Source organism: Rhinolophus hipposideros (assembly GCF_964194185.1).
Source record: "Rhinolophus hipposideros genome assembly, chromosome: 6".
NCBI lineage: Eukaryota > Metazoa > Chordata > Mammalia > Chiroptera > Rhinolophidae > Rhinolophus > Rhinolophus hipposideros.
The window spans coordinates 14,114,682-14,141,725 of record NC_138052.1 but is presented as its reverse complement, the minus strand read 5'-3'; positions in this window follow the sequence as shown (position 1 = coordinate 14,141,725).

Genomic DNA, 27,044 nt, shown 5'->3' with positions numbered 1-27,044 from the left:
CCTACCCTATACTTAACGGGGAGGGATGACCTCTTATTCTCTATTAAATGTTTTGAAAGAAAACCGGTAGGCACTACAAGTTCAGACACCAAGCAGAAATGGGGTCTGGAGTGTTCTTGCTTTGACAGTCATGTGCAAGTTTTAATTATCTACTCACCCAGGATTAAAACGTGTTTCATTTTGCTATAAAAAGCAAAGAATGGTGACAACCTGATTTCATGTGCACATGCGAAATGAAATTGGTTGACAACATTGTCCACACTTGTCATTGTCACTTCTTCCTTTATATTTTCCTTTGTAGTGTTCATTTTCCCATTCTATGAATAACAAATACAAAATATGGAAACTATGGACATGCATAAGATGGAAAACCTATGGCCCCAAAATTCAGCTAAAACTTCTATTAGTATTTTTATATATTTCCATCTATATTTACACATACAAAGGCAAAATAATTAAGGTTATATTACAGCTGTTTTATATTTTGTTTTTTTTTTGTTTTATATTACATTATGAGAAAATATTTATTCATGCCATTGGATACTTCTAAAACCAATTTTTCTAATCGTTGTATAATATTTCAGCTCATGGTCATATCTTTATTTCACTTTATTTTCCAACTGTGGGATAAGTAAATCATTCCCAATCATTTTCTAACTCATTATTAATCAATAAATCACCCAATATTGATGAAGCTTATCCAGTGTGTAGACACTTTTATGTCATCATAGTAAGGAAATGAATGGAAGATTTGGTTACAGAAACACCTGGTTGAATCCCAGTTTTAGCACTAACGCTGAGGGTTTTCTTATCTGTAAAATGGAGCTCATGCTAAGTGTGTTGCTTATCTTTCCAACTTTTCTCCCTCCATTCCCCAGTACAATCCAACTATGTTAGCTACTCTTTTCCTTTACACACTTTTTCACACAGCTTTTCCAACCTTGCAACTGCACACACACATCCGAATCCTATATAACACCTTCCTCTTCTTGTTCTGCTTCTTCTCTGGCCCTTCCTTAGCTGGGTATCACATGGACTTTGGATGGGGGTACATTCATCGACTGTGGTTCTTCAGCCATCACCTCTCATGCTTCTGCCTTTGCATGTGCCATTCCCTGTTTCAGAAGCCTTTCCTCACACTCTCACCTTCCTTTTTGTCCAGCTCCTCCTGATACTCAATAAGTCATCTCCAGCTCCTCTCCTTTGGAGGGTTTCCCAACCCCAAGCTGTAGACAGGGTTGAGTGACCCTCCTTAATGATTCTGTAGCCTGAAACCAAGTTATTCTTCCTGATTTGAATGTTTGGTGGTTTTCTTCCTCGTTGTTTCTGGCACAATTCTGATCACACATCAACCTTTTTGTAACGTTTCTCCTTACTCTTCCTCTAGATATTTCTTCTAGCTACATGTGGCCAGATGATTGAGTTCCCTTAAAAGGAACTCAAAAATCCTTAACCTGATTAGTCTACAATATTTACTGAGGAAGAATGAATGAGTCTGTGAGGCATGTTCCCTAATGTTAGAAAAACAAAACCAAAAACAGTTCATAGCACTTGCCTCCAAGAGGCACTGTAGTGGTAGTTGGTGAAAAAGCCTGAGTTAAATTCCTGGCTCAGTCTCTTACCCGTTATGTGGTCTCAAGTGAGTCTCTGAGCCATGTATTCTTTACTTGTTTATATGGAAATAATATTTGCTCATTCTTAGACTTGTGCTGATTAAATGACCCTCTGATACCTTACAGGGATTCTTCATAGTCTACCAACCTTCCTCGCCGTTCATCATTGGAGCTTTCTATGTCTTTCAAAATCGTATTTATGTATCTAGGGTTAAAATAAATGTAAACTTAAGTTCATGTTATGCATTGACCAATTTGCAAAAACAGTTTCCAAGTATTTCATTGTTATCATCAATTATTGCTATTCTCTTCACACAGCCACCCATCCCCAACCTACTCCACTTCGTAAAGCTTGGCATTTTTATCAAAGAACTCTTTTTCATAGAAATGACTTCCTAGTGTATTTTATGCTGTATGTCAAGCTTTCGTTTTAATCTGTCTAAAACATCTGAGAAATATAGCCCAGTGCAGGAGGAACAGGTAGTCACACATCTAATTAACCTTTAATTGTCTATATAACTTCCGTGCAGTTCAATAGTTGCTTTATTATTCATCTAATTAATGTGGTTTAAGTAGTTATGTATGTCAGATTTCATAATATCGGTTTGTCTAGACAATGTCACAACACTCTGGGGAGTTCCAATATCATTGTTATTCTTAAGTGTTATATATGTATTTGTTCACTTGATTTTTCTCTTCAGAAAAAAAGTGCTTTGACCAATTTTTCCCACTAGGGTGTATAAGTAGTCTATGAAATTCCACAATGAGGGCAAAAGCTTTTCTATTAATTGTGCATAAATTATCCACACAGCCAGTCAACTCAAATTAATAATTTTTCTACCTAATAAGACTGTATTAACAGACTTGATATTCTGAAACAAAGAGGATAGTGAAAGAACCACCTCCTCCCTGCCCCCACTTTCAATTTAGGGCAAGCTAATAAATATGCACATATTTATAGATCATGTCCTACAGTCATGCAAACATAATGTGTTCCTGAAATCTATGAATTGTAGTTAATTGAGTCCCTATAATGAGATAGTTAAGATTTTAAATAATCAATTATATGTGTAAATCTCATTCCCTGTGAGTGATATTTTTCTTTTATTTTTGCATGGGGATTTTACTTCCAAATGAAGAGCAAATTTGCTTTTAATCATAAAATTTGCATTTTCATATGTTGGTGCTTTTTTCTTATTCCATAAACTTTCTAAATTACTGAAAATTAATGTGAACACAATTTAAATAATTCTATCCATATGGAGCAGTATGGCTGTCTCAATATTAACTGTGATAATTGTTTCCCTTAGCCTCCCTGATCTCTTGCTTTCTTTTCTTTTTTTCTTTTCCTTTGGCTTTAAAACAGAGTTAGAAGTTTGACTTCTCTCTCTCTCTCTCAAAGGTATAAAAGATCTACTGCTTAGCACAGTCCTCAATTTATCACTAATAGTCATAATGTTCTGTGGCAATTGCCTTTTGTATGGAAATAATGGTATGCTACAGAAGGAAAGCACTGGAGCATTCTGTCTGATGTACAGAAAAGGAACCAAAAGTATTGGGTTCTATTCCCTACTCTATCTTTGATTTACTGTTTAGCCTTGGGCACATCATGCTTCTCACCCTCTCAATGACTTTATTCTTTCCACCTGGGAAACAAAGATGATTACACTTGTAGGCAGGGTAAAGGGAAAACATGCCATAAATTTCTTTGGATGGAAATTATTTGCAAAATTCAAGGATGATTTTGAAATATAATTTATCCCACATTTTCTGAGCATCTTCTATGTTCTAAGAATTGTGCTGGGCACCAGGGAAGCAAAGATAAGTTGGATATTGCATTGGCACTCATTATCTGACAGGGGCTAGAAGAGAGAACTGGACTCAAATGTGTTTAAAACTGTATCTGGAATCACATCATAAATATTGTTATACAATATTATCATGGTTAGACAAAAAGCTGGTTAATAAAGTACCTTTTTGTAAGTCCATATGAAATTATTGACTGAGGAAGTGGTCATCCATTGAATGATAATGCTATAAGATGAAAGATCGGTGGGAAACTGAGTATTTACATGACTCCACAGATTTCTTGCTGAATACACAAGAACAACATAACTTAAATGGAGAGATTTCACTACCTTAACCCATCACTACTTGGGTTACTAGTGCATCACTAGTTATGGGGACAACCAGAAGCCATAATGCATCATATTAGGTGATAGATAAACTCGTCAGCATGACCTATGAAGTATCTTTGCCGAAGTGATTAACTTGATTTTAGTAAAGCCCAAGATTAAACTTTCCCTTTGCACAAAATAAAAAGTATAGAGGTAGAAGTTAAACAACACCACAAGTTAACATCAGAAAAAACTCAGTACGGTATATAGTATTCTACAGGACAAGTGACTGGTCTCTTTAACAAGCCAATGTTGCAAAGAGAAAAAGAGGAAAGGAGACAGAAAAAGTATAACAACCAAATTCAGTGTGTGGTTCTAGATTGTATCTTGGTTTGAAAAAATCCAATTGTAAAAGATATTTGAAGACAATTGAGGATGTTTAAATATGGATTGGTTATTAGATCTTACTCAGAAGTTATTAATTTGTTTAGTTTAATAATGGTATTGTAGTTAGAAAAACTCAAATTTTAGAGATGTATTCTGAATCATTTAGAGTTTGTAGCACATAGGTGAATAATTGACTTGAAATTACTTCAAAAATAGAAGGTAAAATTATGGCAAAATGTTAATGCTTATTAAATTTGAGGGGAAAAGATACAAGATGTTTATGATTATATTCTTTTAAAATTTCTGTATGTTTGAATTTTTTTAAATAAAAGACCAGTGATAATGCACTTAGGACCCAGGATAAAATCATTTAGGATGCTACTTTCTGTGCAGTCTGGCCCTAAATTTAGTGTTGTTTTTAGTGTCTTTCAATTTATTTCACCTGTTGAAAGCCTGTACCCAGAAGAGGTCAGTAAGCTACATGAAACTGAGTACCAAGTTCCATACTTTTTTGCACTTAGCTCAAACATTCATTGTATACTGGCATAAATACATGTTAGCCATTCCATTAAAAATAATGTAAAGAAAGTTCTTTTCATTATTGGATATTACATTAGTGACTGTATATTGCCCTCTTTTGTGGAAGCATAGACAATGGTTGTGTGGCTTCTCGGTCTAGGAATCAGCTGATTAAATCAATCTGAGCAGTGTCCATTTGAATTACTAGTGAAGCCAATCAACCAGCTGGTTACAGCTAATTAGATATAAACCACCCAGATTACTCTGTGTGTCAGATAATACAGAGACCAAGGGGACAGACTGTTTAAATGCCTAAGTGATCTACACAATTTAATTCTCTAGGGCCGTATCAAATGAACCAAAATTGTTTTGAAAGGAGGACAATTATGACATAAATAGATATGAAGATACTTCCAGTGTTGGTTTCAGTAATAATAAGGTATCCACATTAATAACAACAGATTAGCTTACCACATTTTTTAAATCGTCAAATCAAGTGTCCCATACTTGCCATGTAGTTGTCAAGATACTGGAATTGATTGACAGGTTTTGCCAATTCCTCATGTGTAAATTTTTAAAAAGGAAATACATAGTAATTTCCATACAGCAGTTAACCATAAATATTCAACTGTGAATGTCAACTATACAGGTTTTTTCCTTAGTCCTTGCAACAACACAAAGCTCAAAATAGAAAGGTTTTTTTTGAAAAAGGAAAAAAGTGGTGGTACTATCACACAGATATAATCTCTTTCAAAATATTGATAATGAAAATAATGATGCAACCATTCATTTTGAACCACACTAGACACTTTAGGCATATTGTTTATAATCTCATTAAAACACTGCCAGATCAATAAACCATTTCCTGTTTCTTTTTGTACAGATGAGAAAACTAAAGGAGAATGGAAAATAAATTCTGAAAAATAATCAATTAAGACAAAGCTGAGTCAGAATTTGAACACAGGTCTCCTTGAATTTATATCATACATTCTTCCCACTGCTCCAAACAGTCTCCTTTTAAACAAAAATTTAAAGGTAATGGAGCAGGGGGAGTTTGATCAAAAGCCTTACATGTTTGTAATATTATTATTTTAAATAACAATAGTTCTGGCAGGGATTTAAAAGTAACAAAACAACAACAAAAATCAGTCAGTTGTTACCATGTGGACTGAGGGTTTACATGGAAGACTAAGTTTTTCATGTTTTGTAGCATTAGATAAATTTAGCACCAAATAAATATCATCAGTATAAAGTGGTATATTAAATCAAATGCCCTGAACATTCAAACCAATAATACCCTGTTTCCCCAAAAATAAAACCTAGCCAGACAATCAGCTCTAATGCATCTTTTGGAGCAAAAATTAATATAAGACCCGGTCTCACAGTAAAATAAGAATTTACTGTAATATTGATCTTTCAAAGAATTGCTTTTGACAGGCTTAAGATTATTTTTGAAAAAAAAAAAAGAAAAAAGAAAGACAGTAACTTCTCTTTATCACATCAAGTCTACGGCTACCAGAAATGAATCTCTTCCAATGTACTTGTCAATATATGATTCTTTAAAAACCCTTGCCAATATATTTTCTTCAATTTCTATTTGCAGTTCGTCAGCATAGGTTCAGATTAAAGAAAGGATCTGGTGGGCAATTTCTCTAAATATCTTTATCACTACATCAGCACCAACACCAATTCCATTTCACTTGAAACTAATACCACGGCCATCTATCTTTTTCTCTTTGAACTATCTTTCCACCATCTTTTTCTGCTTTAGCGAAAAACAAAACACTCATACAAAATAACTAGTCATGTCTGTTCACCAATTATTTAAAAGGGTCCTAAAAATTTTAATGTATGTTCAAGTACAGACTCCTTCTACAGTATCATATATTAAATTTAGTTGTTGATATGTTTGTCTTTTCCTGTTAGACTATGACATTTCAATGGCAGAAATTATGTTTTGTAATGTCTTCATCAGTGCCCAGTCAGCACTCAGGACAAGTCATTAAAAATCAATTATGTGAAAAAAAAAAAACTTAATATGAGATAGAAGGTATAACCCCTGCAAAGATTTTCCAACATAGTAGAGGGAAAGCAACATTTAAACACAGAAAACTGGTTGTGAGTCAATAAGCAATAGTTATCACTGAGATATATAGGAGCTTAGGGGGGTATGAGGGACCCAACTTGCAGGAACACTTGAGAATCACTTAAAACAAGAATAAGGGAGAAACTCGAGGCAAGGAAGATAAAAGAACACAAGTGGGCCTGGGTACACGTATGTTATTTCAGGGAATAACAATAGATATACTAGTTTGTCTAAAATGAAACCTCTGAATTGGCATGTGGAGAGAAAGGGAATTGAGGTGGCTATTAGAATGATGCTTACAGGCTGTTAATTATCACTTTTTTTGAAATTGTCATTTTTTCTATTCAGAACATTAATTTAATTGATCACAATAGACTGATATTATGATGGTTTAATTGAGGTTAAACAATGTAATTTAGCATTTAATTCAGGAGAGAATACTATTATAGAGTATTATAAAAGCCCTGTGTGTTCTGCCTCTTTTACCCCAAGAATTACCTGTAAACTCCCTTTCCAACTGACAGAGCGAAAACCATTTGTATTACAATATCTATTTGGCTTTATGTCTGTGTTTTAAAGGTATATTCAGATGGTTTGAAAGGAAAGTCCTAAGCCACCTAATGGGCAAATTGAAAATTTTAAATTGTGTCTCTGTCCCTCCCACCCACTGCAAAAGCCTCCTTTCCCTATTCTTATAATGGACTCTGCAGCTGAACAAAAGTATTCAGCACCTTGGTGACTTCCTAATGATCTTCTCATTCAGCTCTCCATATGTATGTGCATTCTTGGATGATTTGTTTTTGGCTGTAGCTACATCATCATTCCCCAAATCTGGTGGAATTGGTAAAATAAGAATCTAACATCTCTACCAAGAGAGTGTCAGAGACTGAATCTAATTTTTCAGTGTAAAGCAGATAAACCTGGTCCCCCTCACCACCTGATTTTGCTCTCCACTGAGAATGAAACCAAATAAAATAGGGTTGAAAATGAAACAGGAATCAGAGATGGTCTCACCCAGATGAATGTTAGGAAAAGGCTTATTATGTGTAGTGTTCCCTTTACCAAGGGGAAAAAGGTAGTCATAATACTCACATGTTGAACTTCTTTAACTCAAACCTAATCTCATTTATGGCTTCTATTAATACTTTCCCAAAATAACACAATAATAATCTTATCTTTGCTAATGTTTGTTGTTTTCCCAGCTATGTGAGAAAAAGCCCTTTACCTGCACCATTTATTTAACTCACATTCCCATATAGGTTCCTCAATACAAATTCTATAGAGCTTAAAAATGTTATGTAATTTTCCTAAATGCACGCAGATTCTAAATGGTCGACATAGGACTCAAATCTAGGTCTGTCTATTTTACCTACTAATGAATCATTAATTTAAGTTTCCATATTAAATTTTAATTATTTTCCCCATGTAATCCTACTGCATATGACAAAATCCATGAGTTAGAAGGGATCTTCAAAAGGCATTCGAATCATCTTTCTAACTTCAGCAGGGTGACACTAAACCTCTCTCCCTGTACCTCCTATATTTTACTCCATTCCCTAAGTAAATAAGTAAAGGCACAGAGGCTCTTTCATTTTATAGGCACAGCTTTACTCATTTCATTATTTCAATATTGATTCCATCTTTAGTTTGTGTGTTCTTCTGTATGTGATTTGAACCTACAGTCAGTTCAGAGATGTCGATCTGTTACCTTTCTTCCTCTGTGCTATGTGAGTGACTGGTCCTGGGCTCAGGGTTGGGGCAGGGCACAAAGAAATCATCTCAACCCCTTGGGAAGCTTGAAAATTAGTTGCTAAGACAAAGCATTTGCACACCCAGCTTCTGAAGGCTGTACTGCTGTGTGCAATTAAGTGTTCAGTTGTGTAATGAATTCTAATACCAACAGGATTTCAGCAAGTACAGATGAAAAGACAGGAGTAATGGAGAATGATTTCCTCTATGAGATGACCCTATCCTTGGTCTTGAAGAAAGCTACCTTTTGTTGAGTGGCTATTATTTGGCAAGCCAAGTGGTATGAGGTAGATACCTTACTTATACTTACTCGTTTGAACTTCATAAAGTAGACATTATTATGTTTTCACATTTTACAGAGAAGGAAACTGAGGTTCAGAAGGAATTAATTGACTGGTAAAACCACACTGTAAGTTTTTTTAATTGGACATTATCCCCTAGAAATCTGAATCTATATTGCTTTTTGTATTACCTTACAATTGTGTCAGTGACTGCTGCATCTTATATAAGTTATACTCACTATTTCTTGCCCAGAACCCATTGCCCTGTTTAGTGGCAGCTCTTCTATTTTCCTTTGGGAGACCACCCCACCCCCAATCTCAGTGTATGTCTTTCAGAGGTAGTGCTGACATCTTTCCATCAACTCTAATGTTGTGCACATGACCTGGGTTCACATAATCAGCAAAATCAGTTTTGCGAATAATAGTAATTGGTTCAGGTGGTAAAATTTGTCAGGTATGTGTTTTGGGATAGAAAGATTTTCTTTATTTTAGGGATTTAAGCTCTGAGATAAAAGTCCATGGTTATAAATTGCCGTCATGCTCCCAAAGTGAGAAGATGTTTGAGAAGGACACTGGTAGAAAAGAAAGCAAGGGTCAAGTGACAGGAACAGGCAGATTTGGGCACCAGACTTTGCTTGCCTGGGCCTGAGTAAAGTAACAGTTTTGTCTCAACCAGTTGAGTTTGAAATTCTGCCATATAAAACCAAATAAGCCCAGATATATAGGGAAGGTAACACACAAATGGCTGACAATTTGGAGGTGGCAGGATGAGACAAGGTTAGAATGAGGAGAGTTGCATGTTTTCAAGAAATGTATTCATAATGTAAGGCTGAAATGAAGTGGAGGTATTATATAGGAGACAATGGGAGTCAAAACCCCAAATTAGCTTCCACCTCTCACAGGAAAGGATAACTTGACTGACTAGGTTGATGGCATTTCAATATTTAAAGCAACACAGCAAAAATGCGCTGAATATTCAAATGCACTGTAGAAATAATGTGCATTACATATCTATGTTAAAAATATATAATTGTGCTCACGCTATTACAAATAGAAACTCTCTCATGAAATATGCTTACAGAAACACCCAAAGTTTTGTGCACACTAAAACATTCTCCAAAATGATACCAGCAGCACTGCAGTTTGTTTAAAAAGACAAATGCATTGTAAAAATAAAATGAGTGAGCTAGAAAATACATTATTTGTTCAAACTGTATTCTGAGGTCAACCAAGACGTACTCCTAAGTTGCTTGCCTATTTGAGGTATTTTCACAAAACTGATTTTCAATTGAAATTTTGAGAAACACCAAAGCTAGTCAAAATCCTTTATGACCTTATTCAACCAAAAGTGACAGCAATTTGTTTTATCTTGTGTGAAAAGACTCACAACAGCAAAAAATAACCAAGCAAATAGTTCAAATAAAGAGCTCCATGGCACAAAATACTTTTGATTCTTTCTGAGAGAAGTCAAAGTATAAATCTATTCCAACAGGTGGAATTAAATCACAACAGTTAATTCAATCCAAATGTTTTTGTTGCGTTGCCTAAAAATTGCTGTTGGAAAATAGCTTTGCTTTAAATCTAAATTATTCAAATTAGTAATGAAAATTTTCCAAAATAATCTAATTCAACAAGTAGTTACTGAGCAATTACTATGTGCCTTGCATTATGTAATATTTAAAATGTAAAGACAAGTAAAACTGATGCAGTCCATCAAGGAAGGTCCTCAGTTTCCTCATCTGGCAAATGGAGATGGTAGTGGTACCTGACTCAAAGGATTTTGGGGATGAGTCAATTCAATACAGGTAAAGCACTTGACACAGTGACTGGGGCTTGATAAGTATTCTATAAGTGATAGTTACTATTACACTGTGAATAGATATATTCTGTGAATTATCTATTCTGTGAAGATATCTATTCACAGAATTGTGGGAGCTTTGAAGAGGGAATGGCTAGCTCTTTCTTGGGACTAGAGAAGTCTTCACCAAAAAGGGATATTTTTAACTAGATTATTAAGGATGAGTAGAAGTATACTAAATGGAACAATATGGTTTGGCTTTCTAGGGAAAGACTGATGAGTTAAAATTCTGGGGCCATGGGAGAGTTTGGCATGTTCAGGGAATAATGAGCAGGCCACAGTAGGTCTAAAAGGATGCTTACATTTCATCCTCTGGGGCACGGGGAATAATTGAATTTTATTTTGCATACTAATGGTATAATATGGATTAGTTTCAGAATTGCTCCTGAATTTCCTTGTGAATGTTAAACGATAGGAGTAGAATGGTATGATTCAGACTTGTCTGCTTCCAGGCCCCCTCTGCCATTTAGTGACTTTTCCTTTTAAAAATGTGAATAATAATTCTTATTTCAAAGACTTTTAACTTAAAAGAGACACTTATAGATACCCGCACATATTAGCTACCATGTGGTGCTTTCCTACACATATGGTGACGCGTAAATACAATGTATGCATTATAAAAGTGTTATACGATATGATTGCTAATATGCTGGTGTGCATTTTAAAAGTTCTTGTCTTAACTAATTGATAAGACATTGTTGAACTCACTAATGGAAGAAATCTGTAGCATAACAAAAATAGAGTAGTATAACAATAGTATAAAGAATTCCGATCACTCGTCTTCAACAGTTATCAACTCATTCCAATCTTGTTTCACTCATACTCTCACTTACTTCTCCTGCTCCTTGGATTAGTTTGAAGCAAATTCAAAGAAATATTATTTCATTTATAAGTACTTAAGCATACATCTCCAAGAAATAAGGACTCCTTTTGAAAAAAAAAAAAAAAAAACCAACAACAACAAAAAGAAACTCAATACCATTATCATACCTAAAAAGAATTAACAATAATTCTGTAATACTTTAAACTATACATTTTTTTGCTCACCATTATATTTTATTTATTGGTTTGAATCAGGATTCAAAAAAAAATCAGAATTCACACTATAATTTTTTTTTTAATTTATCTCTAGTCTTTTTTGATCTATTCTTCTCTTTGCAGTTGTTATTTTGTTGTATTATTGAAGACAGGAGGTTATGTGTCCTGTAGTTTCCCACCATGTGGATTTTGTTTACTGCATCTTTGAGGTATCTAACATGCTCTTCTGGCTCCAATATTTTCTGACAATTGTTGGTTAGATCTAGAGGCTGGAACAGATTTAGATATGTCTATTTAGACATATATCTGTTTACACAAGCTTCCTTCATTGGCAGCGTTGTGAAAGTTTGTTCAAGGAAGTCCATTGTGTTATTTTGTCTCTCACTGTGTGATATTATCAGTCAGTGGTAACCATTATATAAGATTTGCAAAATGGCAATAATCTGATTATGTTATTCTTTCTTCACTTAAGCTGGAATACTTCTTTAAAGAGAAATCTCTTCTTATCAACTATTTGGTTACTCTGAGATACAACAGGGTAAATTCTTGATACTTTCTCTTTATTTCCCAGCTGTCAAAGTCATGAATTGATATCTTTGACTCCAAAGTTAACCAATGGGTTTTTAAAAAATATCATCATGCCAGAATGTATTGAGAAATATTTGATTTGTTTCAAATCACTGTACTTACTAACTTTACTGTAGCTCAGATATTCCCATCTTTGGACAAGGGAGCTAATTCAAGTAGGCACTTGAATGCTTTTGGGAGCTTTCTTTCTGATATATGATAATCTGTGCTCATCTCATGTATTCCCTGCTGCAGACCTGAAATTTGCCAGTTCTCCACAAAGCCCTGGTTCCTTTCAGCAGAAAATATAATTTTTCTAAAGACAAAAGTCTCAGAATTAAGAATACATATTGCTGTTGGGTTTGTCATTATTCTAGGTCTTTTAGCTGACAGAGCAAAAGAGATTAAAAATAAAATATAATATAATCTGGGTTTATAATGATGACTCCAATTCAAATTCAGGGCTGCGGAATTTTAATTTACCTTTACCAATCCTCTATTTTCTTACTCCCATGTTGAAAATGCTGACTCTCGACAACACAAATATAATTACTCATTTGCTTTAATCCATATTGCATAGAAAATACACACTCTAAAACTACCACCAGAAATATGATTACCCAATAACAGTTTGTGATTTATTGTTTTCCAAGTTCATTTTGTCCTTGGGGGAAAACACTGTGTTTTATTATCCGCTGGAGTAATTCCTCTCTATGTAATTTCACCAATCTAATATTTAGCTAGATTTATTTATTCCCCTTTACTTTTAAAATTTATGGGTTGATTTTTATATTTATGTTTCATTATATATATATATATATATATATATATATATATATATATATATATATATATATGTAAACTGTGTACATGGCTTCAAAGTCACATCTATACACAAAGTATATTCAAAACAGTAGGCTTTTGAGACATGAGACATGTTGTTTGAGCTGCCTCTTTTCATCAGGGGAATTTCTGGTGTAGTTGCTGAATTCATACTTCTTTCAAATTTCTTTTTACAGAAAAGACTTAGGATCACTAATCTAGAACCAGCTCTCATCTGGTAATGAAGGGAGCTGGCTGGCACAGAGTACCAAGGGAGAGTAGCGATGTGAAAACACTTCTGAAATTGCTCAGATCTCTGTTGCTTACAGAAAAAGTACACTAAGTATGAAGTGATATTATGAAAGGCTTGGAAATTAAATAAAAATATCAGCCACAATTTTCTTCTACCTTGGGTATATTTTATGTGTCTGTTTTACAGAGTTGACATTCAGAGATTGCCTGTTACTTGTTGTTCTGCACTTTTATTAGACATGATCTCATAAACATTTTCCATGTTGTACCATATTCTTCCTATATCATTTTCGTGGTTGCACACTGTTCCATCTAGTGGATGGACTTGATTTAATTAGCTGCTGTACCACTGTAGAACATTTATGCACGTTACAATTGTTTTGCTGTTATAATAATCTTGGAATGAGCACATGGTGCTTTGTAAAAATAATCTAAGTCCTGTCTTCAGCTGTAACAGCAGTAGCAAGTAGTATTTTTGATTATCTGGGTACATAATACTTTATCAGGTCTTGTTCCCCAATTAGAGGAAATATTTGCCAACTGGGATGTAAGGGAGAGCAAACTGTTAAATATTTTTAACCAACTACCGAGAGAACAGACAGATTGCAGTAGTATCTGAAATATTTTTTTTTCTTTTCTTTTTTTTTTTTTTTTTTTATGTTGAGAGCCCACTGGCCCATGTGGGAATCGAACCGGCAGCCTTCGGAGTTAGGAGCATGGAGCTCCAACCGCCTGAGCCACCCGGCCGGCCCAGTATCTGAAATATTTGACCTGAAGTTGCCCCGCCCCCCTACCATGACCAAATTAGTATCTTCAGAAGATACATTTCCCAAGTATTTCCCTGCTACATGGAAAATGTGTTTTCATCATCCTCTCCTCTTGCAGATCATGCTGAATGCCAACTTACCAAGCACCCTCTGCCAAAGAATTGAATTAACCTTGCTGCAGATCTAGGTTTTCTTTAGAGTGAACTGAATCTGGCACACATGCTGCTGAAATTATCAGCCACAGCACTGAACCTCAAAGAAGTGCTGTGGTCTTATGTAATTATTGCATAGCTATCAAGAAAGTGAATAAAGAGGACAAGGTAGGGATCTTGTGGGGATGGCAGTAAGAACACATAGAGAAGAAAATGTGGGGTAATACAGCTAATTGGATAAAAGCTAGGAGACCCCAAAGGATGCAGGGCAAGAGTTTTGAGTGTTTCAGGATCCTTCAGTGATCAAGCACTGGGATCTCCCGAGGTGGCATCTTTAAGTCATAATTCAGTATTTGTGCAAACTTAAGTCTGTTAGGGTGCAGGACTGAGAATATGTTGGGAATGGGGTTGGTGAACCATACGCAGAAGTGAGATGGAGGATGCCTGTCAAAGATGGGGCATGATGGCCCCAGAGAGTTAATTTCCACATAGTTTTAGGATTACATGGAATAGGGCACTTTCAGCATCTCTAAAGATGATGCCATGGTTGATTGGAGCTTGGATTTTGCACATCACTAGTGAAGAGAACTTCTGGAGATATCAGTGAGTGGAGGCAGAGTATTAAAACTTACTTTTCACACTTGTTAGTCGTGCCTATCATTTAAACCCAGAGAGGCATCTTTGGGGTGCTAAGGCATTATAATGCAAGTCTATGACAGGTGATATGAATTTCCTTACTTTGGGCCTTGAGCTAGACTAAACAAATACCTATGGTTTGAGATGTGGTAAAGATGATTTTTTTCTAAATACTAAGATCATGATTTGGGGATATTTTATGCTTCAGAAGTTTAATTCCTGCCAGATCAATTTCTTTGTAAACCAGAAAAGGTGTCTATATTTTGAACTAGATATTCATATTATGCAGGAAACAATTTTTCACCAGACAATTCCTACTGAGATTTAAACAATAGGACCCTAGTCAAGAAACATGTCTAATTGTTTCATCATTTTATTGGAATACAACTTCATTCAAAATTCTACCAACTTCATTAAGATATGAAGACAAGAGAGAAAAATCAATTCAGCGAAAATAATTAACTAGAATTGTTCATTTGCGAGGTCTTTTGCCAACCTTAATAATTAACCAGGCCTTTAACAACTGTGTATTCTTACTGACAGCCCGACTCTCCTCTTGCACTCTCCAATCCAACTGGAATTCTCTTTCCTTGAGCTAACCTGTACACCACATCTTCAACCATCTGAGCTGCAGGACAAATCTTAGACAAATAGGATAGTAGTGATGCTGAGATGTATTGAGAGATGTGCCCTTGGCTAACTCTGGGGGCTCAGGAAGCTATTTTATCCTTCTGTGGTGTCATCTCTTAATATCATGTTGACTCGACTAAAGGTAGAGATATGGAGTCCTCTTATGCCTTTTTGTCTTTGTGGCAAATACCAAGTTTCACTCTTTCCAAGTGCCCTAAGAAGGACATCTAAAAGGAAACCTAAGAGTTTGTTTAGGATAATAGTTTACAATTCTTTTATCATGACACACAAAACAGATGGTAGCTCTTGTGCTTTCTCCACCCATGGGTTATATTAAATGGCTCCTTAGGTGTTGTTAGATGTGCAACCAAATCTGAGAACTGACTTGTGGAAAGAGAACACAAGGGTAATGAGTCCTGGCTCTGACCACAACAAACTATATAACCTGAGACCTAAGTTCTAAACCCTAACGACCCTGAATTTATATATACTTATTTATAAGATAAAAGCTTTAGAGTAAAAGATTTCTCATGTGTTTCTTTATTCCTTCCCCTAAAAATTCCTCTGTCCCTCTTGCCTCTGGGATCAATGAACAGATACCTGCCTTTCTGCCTTTGCTGAATTGTGTAACATCCCATCAGTGGCTAACTGGACCTGATTGATTACAGAATACCTTTTAGATAATTCAAAATCAAAGTGATAGCATATTTGAAAAAAATGTTTATTGTGGATTTTTCAAATTGGCTCTAACAAAAGGTTGATTAATGTCCTTAAGATACGAAGGATTCTTATGAACCAATAAGAAAATGGGCTTGGGTCATGAATGGATACTTTATAAAGAAATAACAATGGTTAAAAACATTTGTAAAGATGTCTAACGTTATCAATAGTACAATAAATATAGTTTGAAATAATAATAGCGTAGGTTTGTGTGTTAGCTCTCATTACTTTGGCCAAAGTAAAAGAATGAAGATGTTTAGTGGTAGTTAGATGGAGAAGCTTTTGTACTGGGTTGGTATCTATTGGCAAAACATTTCTGAAGGAAGATTCAACAACATGGACCTAAATTCTTAAAAATGGGCATACCTGTTGAACCAGCATTTCTAGGAATTAGAGTAATAAAATAATTAATCAAGTTTCAAAGATGTTTATATTTTTTAATATTCAAACTGTAAAATTAACCAATTAACAAATTTTAGAATATTTTTTCAAAACATAGCCACAGAAAAATAATGATGTAGAGGTATGCTTCTCTGTAGAAATAGATGTTTGATACACAATATTAAGTAAAAACATGCTGTAAACCATGTAGATGTACATATGAATACATATACATATAAACATAAATAAATATCTGCATAACTGTTACCAGAGAACAAGGGTTCTTGGTAAACATCACAAGTAGGAATTTCAGGACATACCAAATAAGCCAAGCAAACAAAGCCAAACAATCAGTGGATTTATTAAAAGAAAGGAAACAGTATAGGACACTCTCAAGATGGCAGGAGAGCAGGCAGGCAACTGTGCAGAAGAGCAAAGAGACTTAGGATTTTATTTGAATGAGGGCACAAAATATTCACATTTTAGGGATGGCATCGCAGACATTCCCAGGCAGGTCCCCGCTGACCACTCCTTCCCAAGGGGAGGTGGGATTCCCTTGTTCTTACTTGGCCCTTGTCAGAACTGTCATGGGGACAGGCGAGGTGGAGAGTTTTCCCTGCTGACCATGCTAATAGTTTTATAATCTATTATGATTAGCTAAAGTTCATCTGTGCGGCAATGGTGTCCTGGATCTGCTCTTGGCTACTGGAATCCAGTTCTGGCCTGTCCGGTAGCTGCACTTTTTCTTGAGGATGACCTCATCCCCTCATTCTTTTGTCTCCTCTCACCTTTTTTTTCCTTTTCTCCCCACTCTCTTCCCACAGCCCTGTTCTTTCTGCCTACAGTAACATAACCATAAAATCTGGAAGATTGTAAATGACCGTTTTAGTAATAGTTCTCCCTGAGATAATGCTATTTGAATCTTTATATTTTATAATTGGGTTCTAAAATTTAAAAATACATTATTAATTAAATTTTTAACATTCAAAATTATTCTAATTCAGATATACATAATAAGAGCATATGCTGTTTCACAATGAGCTGGTGTCCTCTTACGTGTTTATTTCAAGGTCTTTGAAAGCCCCAACCCTTGACTAAGTCAGGGTATTTTTATTCTGTTCAGTTTATACCAATACTAATAAACCTAAAATAATTACAAAGTTACAGGGCAAGCAGGAGCTAATTCGGAAAGGTCAGTTTATTAAATGAAAGCCTAGTTAGTATCCATTCTCTGGCCCCCTCATCTCATCCCATTTTAATTTGACCATTTAAAATTAAACGAGAGGTCAAATATTATTTTTTTAAAAAATGTTATTAGGAATCATCTCGTCTCAGGCTTGGTTTAACTCCCAAGAAAACATCTGCCATGTACACTCACATGCCAAAGAGAGGTGTGTATCACATCACCAAAGCAGGGCTTGTCAATATGGTGGCCAAGAGCCAGTTTTATAACCAAAGGTGATGACCAACCACCTCAAGTATCTATGATGGAGATTTGAGAGGTTGAGAGGATTTGCTGTAGATTAGAAGAGGGTTTTAGGAAAGATTTGTCAAACTGCTGTGTACTTCGCTCACCAAGTCCCTACCCCTCCCCACCCTAGAGGAGGAATGGGATTGCTTTTCTCTCATTTCAAGTCAAAAGAAGAGGCTTCCATGGGACTATTTGGAAAGCTCGCCTATAGCAGAGATGCAGGTGCCTTGGTGTCCCACTGGTGCCTGAAAGATAGAAAAGCTAGAGATTGACCAGGTAAGGGTTAACATAGGCAGCAACAGCAGTTGTTGTCCAGTGAGCAGCTGCGTTCTGGGAATATTGTGCCCTGAGTCCACATGTCAGTGGTTGCCAGACAACAAACAACTGCATTCTGAGAAAACCATACCCCCAGCTAGATACATTCACATGTATAGCTTTAAAAAGCCCAACACACCTTCTCATCAGTGCAGTTGGATCTTGGAGACTCTGCCTGCTCTGCCTCGAGTGTACTTAATAAATCTGCTTCTATTCTCTTCCTACTTTGTCTTGTGATTTCATAACCCATGAGCAACCACGACAGATTGTGACTGGCTAGTTGGTCTCATGCAGAACAATGAATGTCCAGAGTTTATGAGGATATTGTTTATGTTTTTCAGGGACCAAATAAGGCTAAGTTAAGAGAGAGAGAAGCAAAGAAAAGGGGGGAGGGAGGAGGAGGAGGAGGAGGAGGAGGAGGAGAAGGGAGAGAGAGAGAGAGAGAGAGAGGGAGAGAGAGAGAGAGAGACAGGCCCTGGAATTATTTAGAGGGGCTTATAAAACCTCAATAGTAAGAGGGAGGTATGTTGAATAACTGGGGGAGGTAGGAGTGAAGAGCCAGAAAATGTACATTTACTGGCAAGAAAGGAATTGCAAATAATAAGATGGTGGGGTTTCTGAGAAACCTACAGGTGTGCCCCACACTGAGAGTTAACTTTAAAAACTTCCATGCTCAGGTGATACCACACATTGAAATACAGTCTTTCCTTACTGTCTTACCGCCTTCCACCAGCCCTGCCCCACCTGGGTAAGCCTGGGAATGAGGGTAGAGTTGAACTGGGGAAAATGAGACGGAAGTCTCTCTTCAGACTCTCATTTTCATGCCCTGGACTTGTCTGAGGTAAAGGAGGGGAGATGAGTTCCCTTTAAAATAACTTGGACATTTTGATTACTCCAACTGTTACTGAATTGAGAATATACTTTGAAACTAAAAACACTGGAATAATTTGTTATTCTCTGGGAATGATTATTCTCAAATCAGATCTGCCTGGGTGTGCATACAGCGTCTGGAAAAAGACTAGCAACAATTTGCCATAATTTTTTCTCTCTGTGTCTCTCCCCTATTTCTCTTTTTCATTGAAAATAAATTGTAGATATTATGACACAACCTTCAAATACTTACTATGCATTTCCTAAGAATAAGGACAATTTCTCCCAGGATCACACTACTATTATTAAGACTAAGTAAATTAATTATCAAGAATTCCATATCATCCAATATCTAGTTCACATGCAAAAATTCCCATATGTTACACTAATCTATTTGTAGCATTTATTTATTTAACCAGTATCTGATCTTGATCTTGCTTTACACATTGTGGTTATATGTCTTTAGTCTTTTAGTCTAGAATATTTCCTCCACTGATTTTTGTGATACTGTAATTTTGAAGAATCTAGGATATTATTTTTATAGGATGTCTCCTAATCTGGATTTGGCTGATTGTTTTATCTTGTTATAGTCAACATTTTCCTCTATTCTCTATATTTCCTATAAGCCTAAGTAAATTAGTTTCCGGTTAAACATTTCTTTTCTCTCTCTGTTTTGCATGAGTTTTGCAAGAGTGGTTCATAGGCAATGCTGTGTATTTCTTATTATGTCATATCAGATTGTCTTGCTATTAGAGATAATAAATTTAATCACTTGGCTAATATAATGACAACCTCATTGTGACATTCTTTTTTTCCCCCTTGTAATTAGTAAGAAATCTGTATGAATTCTCTGTTCTCCAATCACTTCTCCCTTTTTTTTTAAATATATATGTCTCAGGCTTGCAACATTACAATTTGACATCTGTATACAATACAAAGTGATCTGCCCCCAAAAAGTCTAGTTACTCTCCATCACCATACAGTTGACCTCTTTCATCCTTTTTGGCCAACCTCCAACCCCCTTCCCCTCTGGTAACCACTGATATGTTCTCTGTACCTACGAGGTTGCTTTTGTTTCATTATGTTTTTGTTTGGTTGCTTAGATGCCACATAGGAGTGAAATCATATGGTGTTTGTCTAGCTCTTAGTGACTTATTTCACATAGCGTTGTATCTTCAAACTCAATCCATGTTGTCACAAATTGCACAACTTCATTCTTTTTTATGATTGAGTAGTATTCCATTGCGTATATGTACCACATCTTTATCCAGTCATCCACAGATGGACATTTAGTTTGTTTCCATGTCTTGTCTATTATTAATAATGCTTCAATGAATATAGGAGTGCATGTATCATTTTGAGTTAGTGTTTTCATATGCTTCAGAGAAATAGCCACAAGTTCAATAGCTGGATCATATGGTAATTCTATTCTTCATTTTTTTGAGGAACCTCCATACTGTTTTCCATAGCATTTGCACCATTTCATAATCACACTAACAGTGTATGAGGGTTCCCCTTTCCTCACATCTTCTCTAACACTTGTCATCTAGCAATTCTAACAGGTATGGAGTGATATAACATTGTGATTTTGATTTACTTTTCCCTAATAATTAGTGATGTTGAACATCTTTTCATGTACCTGTTGTCTATCTGTGTATCTTTTTTTGAAAATGTCTATTCACATCCTCTGCCCATTTTTTAATTAGGTTGTTTGTTTTTCTGCTGTTGAGCTGTATGAGTTCTTTATATATTTGGATATTAACCGCTTATTGGATGTATGATTTGCAAGTACCTTCTCCCATTTAGTAGGTTGCCTTTTCATCTGATGATGGTTTCTTTTGCTGTGCAGAAGCTTTTTAGTCTGATATAGTGTCATTTATTTATTTTTGCTTTTGTTTTCCTTGCCTTTGGAGTCAGATCCACAATAACATCACTAAGATAATGTCAAGGAGCTTACTGCCTACGTTTTCTTCTAGGAATTTTATGGTTTCAGATCTTACATTCAAGTCATTGATCCATTTTGAGTTAATTTCCATGTATGGTGAAGGATAGTTGGTTTTAACATCCATTAGTGATACACTTTTAATAAATTATGATATTATGGGTTTGCAGAATGGAAATGACAATTATAATTTTCCTTTATGTTTATTAGATTTTTTTTGTTAATTAAAAGCTTCCTTTTATTCTTTTTCTTTTGTTTAAGCATCCCTATGGACTTAGGGATTTTAATTTATATTGATAGGTTACAATTAATTACCATGATGATTATTTAATTAATTACCAATTATTATTATCTTTGCTGTTATATTTATTCCAAATTAACAATGGATGTTCTTTCAAGCTGGCTCCTTTATCCATTTCTTCTATGACACCAGTGAATACTTGGTCACTTCCTCGTGCCAGGATTCATTCCCTAGTACATTCCAAACAGATCGCGAATGAGCCATTTCTCTAAATAGCTCTGGCAATTCTTCATGAAAAATGGTAATTAGAAAACAAAATCTACATGCAAGATACTTATTGCTACTCAGATACCATTGCTTCTGGGCCTTTTTAGGGGATAAAGACAAATGATATATTGAAAATGAAGCTAAATACTTTGCCTCAGTATTTCTACTACAAATTTAACATTATAGAATCGATTTTTCCTATCTTACTCCTTTTTTTTATTACACTGAAAATCTTGGCTCTTATTTTTTGGGGATTTTTTTGTGGACTTTAACTTATATTAATGAGTTATAATTTGCTTTATCCCAGTTGTGCGTGTTGTGTATATGTGTTTGTGTATTACTATTAAATTTACTGAGTGAAATTTATATACAACTTCTTGGCAGATACACTTGGCAGAAATATTTTAAAAGATATACCACTAAGACAATACAGAAGTGATACCTTGCTCAACAGTTATTTAAAGCAATTATTTAATCTGATTTTGCTATCAATTAAATTCATTTTTTGTACCTGTGTTAAATTTAGTGTCTGCTATTTTTTGATATGATTTCATTTTTCAAATATATAAAATTATTGCATGGTTCAAAAGTTAAAACAAAATAAAAAGTATATTTAAAGAAAACTCACCTGAATCCCTGTTCTTTTCACCTAATTGCCTATGCCCCTAGGGAGCCATTTCATTTGGTTTCTTATTTGTCCATCTCAGTGACCTCATCATGAAATGTCTTTGCGGCAGAGGATTTATTTGCCCAAACACATTGGCTATACAATGATGTAGCTATGAATCAAACCAAGGTAGTCTTGCCCTGCAGAGGTAGACCACTCCCCGGTGTCTCAAAGGCCCTAGTGAAATGACACTGTGGGAAAACAGACAAATAAACAATAGACTTCGTCACTTACTCTACGTGTGACTCTGGGCAAGTTCCTTAACTTCTCTGAGCTTTATTTATCCTAGTTATGAATTAGGGATAATAATGCTTACTTTGCAGAAGTAGAATAAGGATTAGAGATAATCTATGCAAAATAATTAGCAGATTGTTTGGCACATAGTAATTGCTTAGAAATGTTACCCGTTATTTTAACTAGTGAAACCACAATAAGGTCAGTCAACGGAAGAGCACAGGGAACTCTTACTATTGAGTTCTCTTTGAAGTATGTTGTGATCTGATTACATGTCATTTCTGTTTAATTAAAATTTTCTAAGAATTGGTGAACTTGAATTTTTGAGGCAGAAACAAACTAATAAAGCAAACAAGCGTGGGTTTGTTAACGCATTATTTCAAAAAAGGTAAAAGCATCTCAGAGGATTGTACTGACATTGCTTTATTTTTCAAAATAAAGGTTTTAATATTTTAGTGGAAAAAATATCTACTACTAGAAGAAATATATAAACAGTAAGGTAATTTCTGGCTAAATCAACGCAAAATTTAAGTAAGTCTTGCTTAAATTTTGTGTTCATTTCCTCATTGTTTTCCTTCTCTGTTTGTAATATAAGGTATTCTTATGCTTCCTATGTTTTAAAGAATTTCCTTCTTGTGTTTAACGCAAAGAAGGTTGTACCATGTAGAGGTGGAATTTAATTTGTATAAAATCCTCTTAATAGCATGGTCTAATTAAGATACCCATTAAATTCATGTAATGCTAATTTAATTTAGAGGCAAATGTAATTGAGCACTATTGGATTTCTTTTAACACAAAATTAACACAGTGGACATAAAATGGGTGTGCTAATTGGATATTGTTATAAGAAATATTACATGAAAGAGAGTCATGCCTGCTATCTTGATGGAAATCATTGTTTTGCAGACTGTGACATACTGAACTTACTAAATTTACTAGCATAATTTATATGATGCCTATGAGCAAAACCATGAATGACTATTTTTCTGAAGACAAAAGCCATTCAACAGTTTTCTTTTGACATTAGTAAATGCCCTGGCCCCTTACTTAAAGAGTTTGTTATATTGCTGAACTTTGTAATAGTAGATTGTGCCCATTGACTTGCCTTAAGGGAGCAAATTTCAAACCTTTTGATCTCACTACTCTTAAATATTATAGAGGACTTAAAAGACTTTTCATTGCGGTGGGGTTATATGTACTGATACTTACCATATGAGGAATTAAAATTGGAAACAATATATTTGTTCAGTAATTCAATCAAAATAGTAACAACAAAACAACTCTGTATTAACATAAATAGGATTTCTTAATAAGATATAATGTATTTTCCCATAGACCATTGAGGAAAAGTGACATTATTGCACATGTTTGCAAACCTCTTTAAAGTCTGGCTTCATAGAACACATGCAGTGTCTGTTCCCTTTCTCTGCATTAAATGTGTTGCCTTGGTTGACATATAAGAAAATGGAACCTCAAATATGTAGTTGAAAGAGCGAGGAGTATTTTAGTAGCCTAATTCGTGAATATTTTTTGATGCAATATCCAAACTCCACAAATGGCATTTTCTTAAAGAGCAGTTGCAATGCATTATCTCAAACCATATCAAGAAAGTCTTCACAGTCTGTTACACTTTGAAAGGGCTTTTTATTCATGCATGATTTTGTAACATCATGCATTGATCATTTGAAAAATACTGGTTCACTGAGTTATGCAGATATCCCAAATGTTGACAGATTTCACTATAAAATGAAAGAAAATTACTTTTATTAATATCGCACTGTTCTCATCAGAAAAGTCTGCTAAGTGAAAGGAGGACGTCTGTGCCTGGGTCGGATACACATTTTCCAGAATTTCAGTTTTTCCTTCCAAGCTGTCAGTTGTTTTCTTTGAAGTGACAGATTCAATAGTCCATTTTTTTGAGGAAGTGTCTGCTAAGTACCCAAGTCTGAATAACTATAGTTTTGATAATTCTTTCAAGTAAGAATCATGTTAAATAAACAGAGTTAGTTAATCTCAGAACTCAAACAATTTCATAAGTGCTTTTTTAAAAAAACAACCATTATGCTTCTGTATGCAGTAAAATTGTTTTATACAACTTTCCATTTCATAGAAGATATTAAAAAGATGTGTTATCCAAGGTTGTAAATAGCATTAATATTTTTTATAGCTAACCAAGAAATTCTTAAATACAATTAGCTTTTCTTTCCCTGTACATGAGTGGCTTTGAAAAATACGGCTGCTAGAGTTTTGTGCCACTGCCTGAATCGTGCTAAGATATCAGTAATTTTACCCACGATTGTCTTTGCAGCCTTAGTACAAATTCCAACCTAATGAAAAAGCTAAATACTGTCTTAGAATTACTATGAAAACCATTTTAACCTTGAAGACCATGGGAAAGTGTCTTGGAAAGCCCCAAAGTCTGTGGATTATACCTTGAGCACACTAGAGTAAGGTCTGTGTCCGCCCGGATACCCATGAGTCAGGGCAGAGATAACATTTACAAAGAAAGGTGGGCTTACTTCTGTGATGCCACCCACACACTAGGAATCTGTGCAGTCCAGGAATGTCAGTCCTTGCCTTCCCCGGGCTCTTTGCCTTCACTCCAGACTCTACAAATCAATCGGCATCAAACAAATGAACGAATACAACCGAGAACATCTGAATAAAATGCCTATTGGGGGCGGTGTTGGGGAGTATAAGGTGGATAAACGGTAATAAATTAATTTTTTTTAAATTTAGGACAAATGAATGCCCGTATGAGTGAATATGCAGGTAAAGCCTGATTGAGTGTATTAGTCTCTAGAAAGTGATGGATCCAGGAGCTACACATTTTAAAACTTAACACAAGTGTTACAAATGTACAGGCCCATCAACTGTGCTTTAGACAGCTGTCTTGATAAAAAGGACATTGTTATGACTGTTATTTCCTTTTCCAGTCTCCCAGGTATCCAGGCCAGGACAGTACAGTTGGAGGTTGGTGTCATGGTGTACCAAATGGCCCCACTGCCTTCTTAGGGTTGCCTCACTCATTCAAGGCAGAAACAAAGTATTCTGCACACATTAAAACCTGTACCTCATTGAGTCTTACATTCCCGTTTTCAAAATATTATTTAAACTTCATATTGCCTGGAGAGAAATTAGAAATATAGATTACTTTCCATGTACCATGAGAATTCGAGGATTAATATGAGCTTTAATAGAAAGACTAAAACTGTATGTCAGGTTTCAGGCCTTTGTTCTGTCTTGGGCTCTTCCACAGATACTGGACAATATATTTTTATTTTTATTTATTTATTTGTTTTTTGTTATTACCCTATCATTGATTGTTTTCTTACTTGCAAAATAATTGTAAATCCCAAATATTTATCCTTGAGGAAAAATGTAACTTCAAATGGATTTTTACTGAAATCATTTACTATCTGGAATGAAACCATTGCTGAAAGGACTGTGATTCAATCTTTTTAAGGTTCGAAAGTTTTTTGAACAATCCTGTCCTTCACTGTTTCTAAAGGTATTATGGAGAGAATGAGAACAAATGGCAATGGAAAAATTGGACGACTGTAGTGGAGTTATCAGAACACTGTATTATATAGAATGGGACTTGGATTCTGCTGCTATTTTTGTCATTAGCACATTGTGATCGCATGTGGATTTTGGAAAAGTAACAAGAAAACGATTCCCTAATTCAAGATTCTCTATGGACAGATGGAAAACTGGAAACAGTGCCTGACAGTGGTTCACGTGGACAGTGGACTAACATACTGAGGCATGGACCTTGGAAAGCTGAGTAGAGTCTAAAGCTAATCAGAGGTCACACCCTATTTGGCACACTCTGGTGTAACCTCAGTGTTACGCCTTTTCTCATTCTATCAACTTATCTTCCTTGACCATTTTATTAGAGGCCTAGCTGATTTGATTTTTTGACCTCTACTTAACTACTTCCTATGACTCAGAAATAACTTACATTAGCTCTAGTGTATGCAGAAGTATCTGTTTCTTTCATAGTGTTAATAAAGAGAAGTAAAGAGGACAAACCCAGCCATGCATTAATTCACCAACCCAGCCTCATTAAAGCCCTAATGGCCATCGGATTAGGACGCCAATTACCTGGTCCCTCCTCTCTCTACCTTCTCTCTCCATTCACCTTCAGGGAACCTCTTGCTCCACTGCATCATGGACACCTATGGTAGCACCAGCCTCAAAGTTATTCCCCCCAGTCAACCATATAGAGAATAAGTGAAAAAGAGCTATCTTTGGGAGTCCCTTCTCTCCATGAATCAGATATCTTTTATCCTCATCTTAACTGTTCTTCTTGATGTACCGCAAGAATGGTGGAAGATGGAGACAAAATACTAAGCCAATTTGGTCTTGGAATGAAGGGGAGGGTGTTGCCCCCCGTCTTAATACTTCAGAAGAGTCAAGCATTGTAGGATCCTCAATTGGCAGGATCTGTCAGGCAGTT